At 40.1% G+C, this 8,261-nt stretch overlaps 1 protein-coding gene across 28 annotated transcripts in view; it reads left to right on the forward strand.

Annotated features, from left to right (window-relative positions):
- Positions 1 to 8,261, forward strand: part of Clasp2 (cytoplasmic linker associated protein 2) — a 193,168-nt gene that overhangs the window by 91,680 nt on the left and 93,227 nt on the right. The window lies entirely within an intron of this gene.

The raw sequence follows: 8,261 nt of genomic DNA on the forward strand, positions 1-8,261 counted from the left end.
GAGGTTCCTTTATTGTTGAGAGTAGTTTTGGCTATCCTGGGTTTTTTGTTATTCCAGATGAATTTGCAGATTGCCCTTTCTAAGTCTGTGAAGAATTGAGTTGGAATATTGATGGGGATTGCATTGAATTTGTAGATTGCCTTCAGCAAGATGGCCATTTTTACTATATTAATCCTGCCAATCCATGAGCATGGGAGATCTCTCCATCTTCTGAGATCTTCTTCAATTTCCTTCTTCAGAGACTTGAAGTTCTTGTCAAATAGATCTTTTACTTGCTTAGAGTTACACCAAGTTATTTTATATTATTTGTACCAACTGTGAAGGGTGTTGTTTCCCTAATTTCTTTTTCATCCTGTTTATCCTTTGTGTAGAGGAAGGCCTCTGATTTGCTTGAGTTAAGTTTATATCCAGCTACTCTGCTGAAGTTGTTTATCAGGTTTAGGAGCTCTCTGGTGGAATTTTTGGGGTCACTTAAGTATACTAACATATCATCAGCAAATAGTGATAATTTGACTTCTTCCTTTCTAATTTGTATCCCTTTGATCTCCTTTTGTTGTCTAATTGCTCTGGCTAGGACTTCAGGTACAATATTGAATAGGTAGGGAGAGAGTGGGCAGCCTTGTCTAGTCCCTGATTTTAGTGGGATTGCTTCAAGTTTCTCTCCATTTAGTTTGATGTTGGCTATTGGTTTGCTGTATATTGCTTTTACTACGTTTAAGTATGGGCCTTGAATTCCTGATCTTTCCAAGACTTTTATCATGAAGGGATGTTGGATTTTGTCAAATGCTTTCTCAGCATCTAATGAAATGATCATGGGTTTTTATTTTCGTATATTGAACCATCCCTGCATCCCTGGGATGAAGCCTACTTGATCATGGTGGATGATCGTTTTGATGTGTTCTTTGATTTGGTTTGCAAGAATTTTATTGAGTATTTTTGCATCGATATTCATGAAAAATTGGTCTGAAGTTTTCTTCTTAGTTAGGTCTTTGTGTGGTTTAGGTATAAGAGTAATTGTGGCTTCATAGGACGAATTGGGTAGAGTACCTTCTGTTTTAATTTTGTGGAATAGTTTGAGGAGTATTGATATTAGGTCTTCTTTGAAGGTTTGATAAAACTCTATACTAAACCCATCTGGTCCTGGCCTTTTTTTGGTTGGGAGACTATTAATGACTGTTTCTATTTCATTAGTAGATATGGGATCCTTTAGATCCTTTTTCTGATCTTGATTTAACTTTGGTTCCTGGTATCTGTCTAGGAAATTGTCCATTTCATCCAGGTTTTCCAGTTTTATTGAGTATAGGCTTTTGTAGTATGCTCTTCCGATTTTTTGGATTTCCTCAGTGTCTGTTGTTATATCTCTCTTTTCATTTCTGATCTTGTTAATTAGGATACTGACTCTGTGCCCTCTAGTTAGTCTGACTAAGGGTTTATCTATTTTGTTGAGTTTTCTCAAAGAACCAGCTCCTGGTTTGGTTGATTATTTCTATAGTTCTTTTTGTTTCTGTTAGGTTGATTTCAGCCCTGAGTTTGATTATTTCCTGCCATTGACTCCTCTTGGGTAAATTTGCTTTTTGTTCTAGAGTTTTCAGATGTGCTGTCAAATTGCTGGTGTATGCTCACTCCAGTTTCTTTTTGGAGGCACTCAGAGCTATGAGTTTTCCTCTTAGGACTGCTTTCATTGTGTCCCATAAGTCTGGGTATGTTGTTATCGCGTCCGCCTCAACCAGCAAGAAAGACACGACCCATGAGCTCTTCTTTTAGCAGTTTATTCAGGAACCTTCAATAGTCTTCAGCACCAAAGGCGACGCCCTCGGCTGTTAAGTACTCCTAAGCTTAGCCAAATCCCTATTGGCCACGTGGCAAAAGCAGATAGGTCACCAAAAGCAGAAGCAACCAAGGGCAGCAAGCTTAGCCAAATAAGGGCTTTGTTTAGGAGACCCCTTGCTCTCAGGATGGCGGAAGCCAGCGCTGCCTTGGGGCGCGACTCAAGCGGCTTTCCACATGTTGTGGCTTCATTTTCATTAAATTCAAGAAAGTCTTTAATTTCTTTCTTTATTTCTTCCTTGGCCAAGTTATCATTGAGTAGAATATTGTTAAGCTTCCACGTGTATGTGGGCTTTCTATTCTTTATGTTGTTATTGAGGAGCAGCTTTAGTCCATGTGTCCTTATAGAATACAAAGAATTATTTCAATCTTCTTGTATCTGTTGAGGCCTAATTTGTGACCAATTATATGGTCAATTTTGGAGAAGGTACCATGAGGTGCTAAGAAGAAGGTATATACTTTTGTTTTAGGATAAAAAGTTCTATATATATCTGTTAAATCCATCTGTTTCATAACTTCTGTTAGTCTCACTGTGTCTTTGTTTAGTTTCTGTTTTCATGATCTGTCCATTGCAGAGAGTTGTGTGTTGAAATCTCCCACTATTATTGTGTGCGGTGCAGTGTGTGCTTTCAGCTTTAGTAAAGTTTCTTTTATGAATGTAGGTGCCCTTTTATTTGGAACAGAGAGGTTCAGAATTAAGAGTTCATCTTGGTAGATCATACCTTTGATGAATATGAAGTGTCCCTCCTTATCTTTTTTGATCATTTTAGGGTAAAAGTCGATTTTATTCGATATTAGAATGACTACTCTAGCTTTTTTTCTTGGGACCATTGGCTTGGAGGATTGTTTTATTCTGAGGTAGTGTCTGTCTGTGTCACTGAGGTGGGTTTCCTGTATGCAACAAAATGTTGGGTCCTGTTTACGTACCCAGTCTGATAGTCTATGTCTTTTTATTGGGGAGTTGAGTCCATTGATATTAATAGATATTAAGGAAAAGTAATTGTTGCTTCCTGTTATTTTTGTTGTTAGAGTTGGCATTCCGTTCATGTGGCTATCTTCTTTGAGTTTTATTGAAAGATTACATTTTTGCTTTTTCAGGGATGTAGTTCCCCTCCTTGTGTTGGAGTTTTCCATTTATTATCCTTTGAAGGGCTGGATTTGTGGAAATATATTGTGTGAATTTGGTTTTGTCATGGAATACTTTGGTTTCTCCATCTATGGTGATTGAGAGTTTTGCTGGGTATAGTAGTCTGGGCTGGCATTTGTGTTCTCTTAGGGTCTGTATGGCATCTGCCCAGGATCTTCTAGCCTTCATAGTCTCTGGTGAGAAGTCTGGTGTAATTCTGATAAGCCTGCCTTTATATGTTATTTGATCTTTTTCCCTTACTGCTTTTAGTATTCTTTCTTTTATTTGTGCACTTGGTGTTTTGACTATTATGTGGCAAGAGGAATTTCTTTTCTGGTCCAGTCTATGTGGAGTTCTATAGGCTTTTTGTATGTTCATGGGTATCTCTTTCTTTAGGTTAGGGAAGTTTTCTTCTATAATTTTGTTGAAGACATTTACTGGCTCTTTAAGTTAGAGTTCTTCACTCTCTTCTATTCCTATTATACTTAGGTTTGAACTTCCATTGTGTCCTGGATTTCCTGGATGTTTTGGGTCAAGAACTTTACTGCATTTTGCATTTTCTTTGACTGTTGTGTCAATGTTTTGTATGGTATCTTCTGCGCCTGAGATTCTCCCTTCTATCTCTTGTATTCTGTTGGTAATGCTTGGATCTGTTTCCTGACTTCTTTCCTACGATTTCTAACTCCAGAGTTGTTTCTCTTTGTGATTTCTTAACGGTTTCTACTTCCATTTTTAGGTCCTGGATGGTTTTTCTCAGTTCCTTCACCTGTTTGTGCTTTCCTGTAATTTCTTATGGGATTTTTGTGTTTCCTCTTTAAGCTTTTCTACTTGTTTACTCGTGATCTCCTGTAATTCTTCAAGCAATTTTTTTTCTGTTTCCTCTTTAAGGGCTTGTACCTCTTTTCCTGTGTTCTCCTGTATTTCTTTAAGGGAGTTATTCATGTTCTTCTTAAATTCCTCTAGCACCATGGTGAGATATGATTTTAGATCCAAATCTTGCTTTTCCGGTGTTTTGGGATATCCAAGACTTACTATGGTGGGAGTACTAGGTTCTGATGAAGCTAAGTCATCTTGGTTTCTATTGGTAGGATTCTTGTGTTTGACTTTCACCATCTGTTGATCTCTGGTGTTAGATGTTCTTGCTGTCTTTGACTAAAGCTTATTCCTCCTGTGGGTCTGTAAGCTTGTGTCAGCACTTCTGGGAGATCAGCTCTCCTCTGGTAAAACCCAGGCACAGATGGCTGTGGATCAGTTGTCTGTCCTGAGTCCTTCCTAAGACAGCTCCGTGAGGACAAGCAATGCTGTGCTTAGTATCTTGGATTGTATAGACACAGATTTCACCAGAGGACTACTGCGGTTTGTAGTCTGCAGTTCAATTAATCCAACAATGGGCAGAGTCTGGGGTCCAACTTCCAACAATGGTCTGCAGCAGCTATGAATGGAAGTCTAAGGATCTAGCAGTTGCTTAGTCCCATAATGTAAGCAGGCAAAGCAGGGAGCTATCATAGACTCTTTAAAATGCCTTAGATCTATCATTTTTGTAGGACGCCACCCTATCTTGCCATAACCATATTCCACACTGTTAGCAGGCATATGATGTATGACTACTGGGAAAGCTGATGGTAATCTTGTAACCCAGGGCCACCCCTCCTCCCACTTTCCTGGCAAGGTTGGTTTTGAGATTAATATTTTCTCCCGAAACGATCTGTTTGATCAGATTGTTCCCTACTTCAGCCATTCTTTCTTTCTCAGGCCCCTCCATTTCCACCCACAATTTTTCCAACTGCTCAGCCATTCTTCTATCCTTGTTTGAAACAGAATATACAAAGAAGAAAAAAACAAAACAGAAATCCCCTCTGGCAGCAAAGCAGGGATATCCCATTGGTAGCAGCTGTAATAAACTTTTTGCTGGCCTCTTGGAAAAAAACATACATCTCTTCCTCCCCTGTTGTGGGAGATATTAAAAGACAAACTGGCACGTTCCTGCACTTGTGCCTTTGCCCTGGTGACCTGGCTGGCCATGTACTGGTGGCATGGAGACTTAACTCAGAACTCCACAATTTTTCCACCCAGCTCGTTAGGTTCCCAGTGGTGGGTTGCTACTATGCTAGCACCATGCTTCAAATCCCCACGGCAAACCCACGCTTTGCTGCTGTACCTGTCTCTCTTGAGCCCAGATAAGCCTCCACATGAAGGAAAATGCAACACAAACTTAGTTCAGAAACAGTGGTTAACTCAGTCTCTGGGCGCAACAACCAAAACGTAATTTTGTAAGCCTTATTAAAATCCGATTCTTCTGGTGGCAAATCCTTGCGAATCTGCCATGATACCTGAAAACTCTAGCAGCTGCATCTTATCCTTATGCTGTCCCCGTTCCAAGAGTCTCTCTCCTGCTTCCTCCATCCAACCTGGAAGTCCTGCCTACTCGCCCACTGATTGGCTGCTTTGTTCATTAGGAGATTGGTTCACAAGAACAGCACTAGGCCCATCCACAATACTTCCCTACCATTTTCTCTACAGCATTTGAAATCAACTTTCCCACTCTCCCTAGCCCCCTGTAGCTTGACTTTTGCTACTCCAGGGTTTCTTCTTTCTACCACCCTTCTCCACTCTTTCAACCCCTTCATACTAAATTGGAGAGACAAGAGGATAGAGGGAGAGGAAAGTAGTTCCCTGCATAAGGTCAAGGGTCTGAAAGGAGGTGGCCTTATTGTTAGACTGCTTCCTGCTGAGTAGGCTCATGGAGTTCCTCGGGCAAGTGTGATCTTTGCCATCAGGATATCTAATTTATTCTTCTTGTTTTTTCCTTTGGGCATGACTAATTAACAAATGGCAACCACAACAGCTAACAACCCATCCCTCCTCTTAGGGCCCTATCGTTTATATACCCTGTAAAAGAAAACTCCCCAGAACTCCAAATGTCACACACCACAGAAACTATCTGCAGCTGTGAAATCACCCACCTGCTAGAGCAGGAGAAAAATCATAGTTGTACTATTTCTGTGGGTTCTTTGTTTGTTTTTTAACCAAAACTCCAAAATTATTACTACAAGCTCTCTTTCTCCTTTTTATTCCATCTCTGACCCCAGCACATGGAAAGGTGTCATCTACATTTAAAGTTGGATCTCCCTCTTCTTTTACCCTTTTTAGAAACACTCTTACAGAGGTTGTAGACTGGATTCTAAGTACAGTTAAACTGACTGTGAATAGATAGTACTTACCACAGTGTTCAAAATGTCTCAACTCTTGGAGCACTTCAGACTTTGAATTTTCAGATTAGGCATACTCAGTGGTTTTTGGTGAATTATGAAAATAGGGCTGAAGAGATGGCTCAGTAGTTAAGAAAGCATATTACTGTTGCAGACAGTCTGAATTTAGTTCTTAACATCCATACTGAGTGATTAACAACTTCCTGAAACACTAGCTCTGGCAGATCTGACATCTTCTAAAAGGTAAACACATACATAGGCATACAAATAGACAAAAAACACACATAAAATAAATAATTTAAAAAACAAAAAAAAGATTGTGGAAAGAGAGCATGTGGCAGCTATTATCCCTAGAGCTCTGGGTGCCAATGTAGAGGCCGCAGTAACTGGAGCGTCTCACCATGGGCTAGTGCTGTTATGGTCTGGGACACTTCAGAATCTCATAGAATGGTCTGTGACTATTGACTACCTGGCCACAGATGGGACATCCTATCACCCCTTCCAAGGTTCATGGAACATTGTAGAAGAAAGGCAGGAAAGAATGTAAGTGGTGGAAGAAATAGGAGAGAAGAGTGTATGCATTTGATGCACCCTCTAGGCATCATGTGACTGTTGCGCTTTTCAACTCACAGCTACCTTGATTACATGGCAAAGGTTGAGTCTCGGAACGCTGTCATAGAGAGGGAGGGGCTCATAACTCGCCTCTCCTCCTTGATGATTTTGCACAGTTAATGGATGGTGTGAGAGAGAGATGTGTTCCTAGTGTAGCTCATGCTTCTCTAAACAAACTCTGAAACAACCCTAATTAAACTCTTCCTACCCTGCCCCAAAGTGACAACAGGAAAAAGACATGGCTGGGCAGAGAAGAGAATTAGCATGTAGTCAGTAATGGAAGTAGATATATACTATAGAAACAAACTACATATGTGTATAAAATGACCATTCTAATTGTATTTAAGACACTAATAAAAGACTGTAGAACTTTAAAGAGATACCCATAAGTCTAGGACTCAGCTCCCTGCGAAAGGGATGAGCTGGCTGGTGCTCTCTTCTGAGCACCGTGAGCAGAGTCAGCAAGGGTTAGGGAAACTATCAGCTGGAATGAGTGCTCTGCCAGAGTTCTGAGAGTTTTACTGACAAGGACAGGGTGCCCCCCACCCCCTGTAAAAGGAATGAGTCTCTAATTCCTGCAGCTTTCAGTTGCATCACCTATTGATAGAGCTTAATAGAAAACCATTGAAACTAACAGAAAGATGACACTTGGGTCGGTTTTAGTTTCAACATCTCAGAAGAGTAGAGGTGGAGCTGAAAGATAGTATCTTAACCATCAGCTCTTAGATAGCTACTGCCTACCAGCTGTGGTATAATAATCACTTGCTGCTGGAGAGATAGTCCAGTGGTCGAGAGCACTGACTGCTCTTCCAGAGTTCCTGAGTTCAATTCCCAGCAACCACATGATGGCTTACAACCATTTGTAATGAGATCTGATGCCCTTTTCTGGTGTGTCTGAAGACAGCTACAGTGTGCTCACATATAATAAATAAATAAATCTTTTAAAAAATAAATAATAACTTGCTAATATTGTTTTTTTGTGTATAATAAATGAAGGTTTATATAATCAAATTTAATTCCAAACCCTCATTTCTTTCACGTGTGTTCCTAAACACAGCATCATAGATTTTGTTCCCATTGTTTCACTTCATTTTTTGAAGTTTGTTATTTAAGGTTGCCAATTAATGATTGATTTAGGGTTTTTGAGACAAGTTTTTACTGTGTCGCCTAGACAGGCATTGAGTGAGCTACCGTGTGGCTGCTCAGCCTTCCAGGTGCCAGGATTCCAAGCTTGGTCACCACACCTGACCTACTATTCAGTTCTAAAGTTTTTAGCTTTGCCTTTTTCTTGTGTCCTTGCATGGAATGGTGGTAAGGTCGAGCTTCCTGCTGTCATTTCAAGAAGTAACCAGCTACTGCCACGTGCCTGCACTTTCCTGGAAGTTGCCCTGTTTTAAAACACCTTTGTATATGTTGGAATATCCTTCAAAATTATACTGTTGTTCATATCAAAGAAGTCTTTCACATTGTTCTTTTTTTTTTTTTTT

The sequence above is a fragment of the Mastomys coucha genome, unplaced genomic scaffold (assembly GCF_008632895.1).
Source record: "Mastomys coucha isolate ucsf_1 unplaced genomic scaffold, UCSF_Mcou_1 pScaffold23, whole genome shotgun sequence".
NCBI classification, from domain to species: Eukaryota; Metazoa; Chordata; class Mammalia; order Rodentia; family Muridae; genus Mastomys; species Mastomys coucha.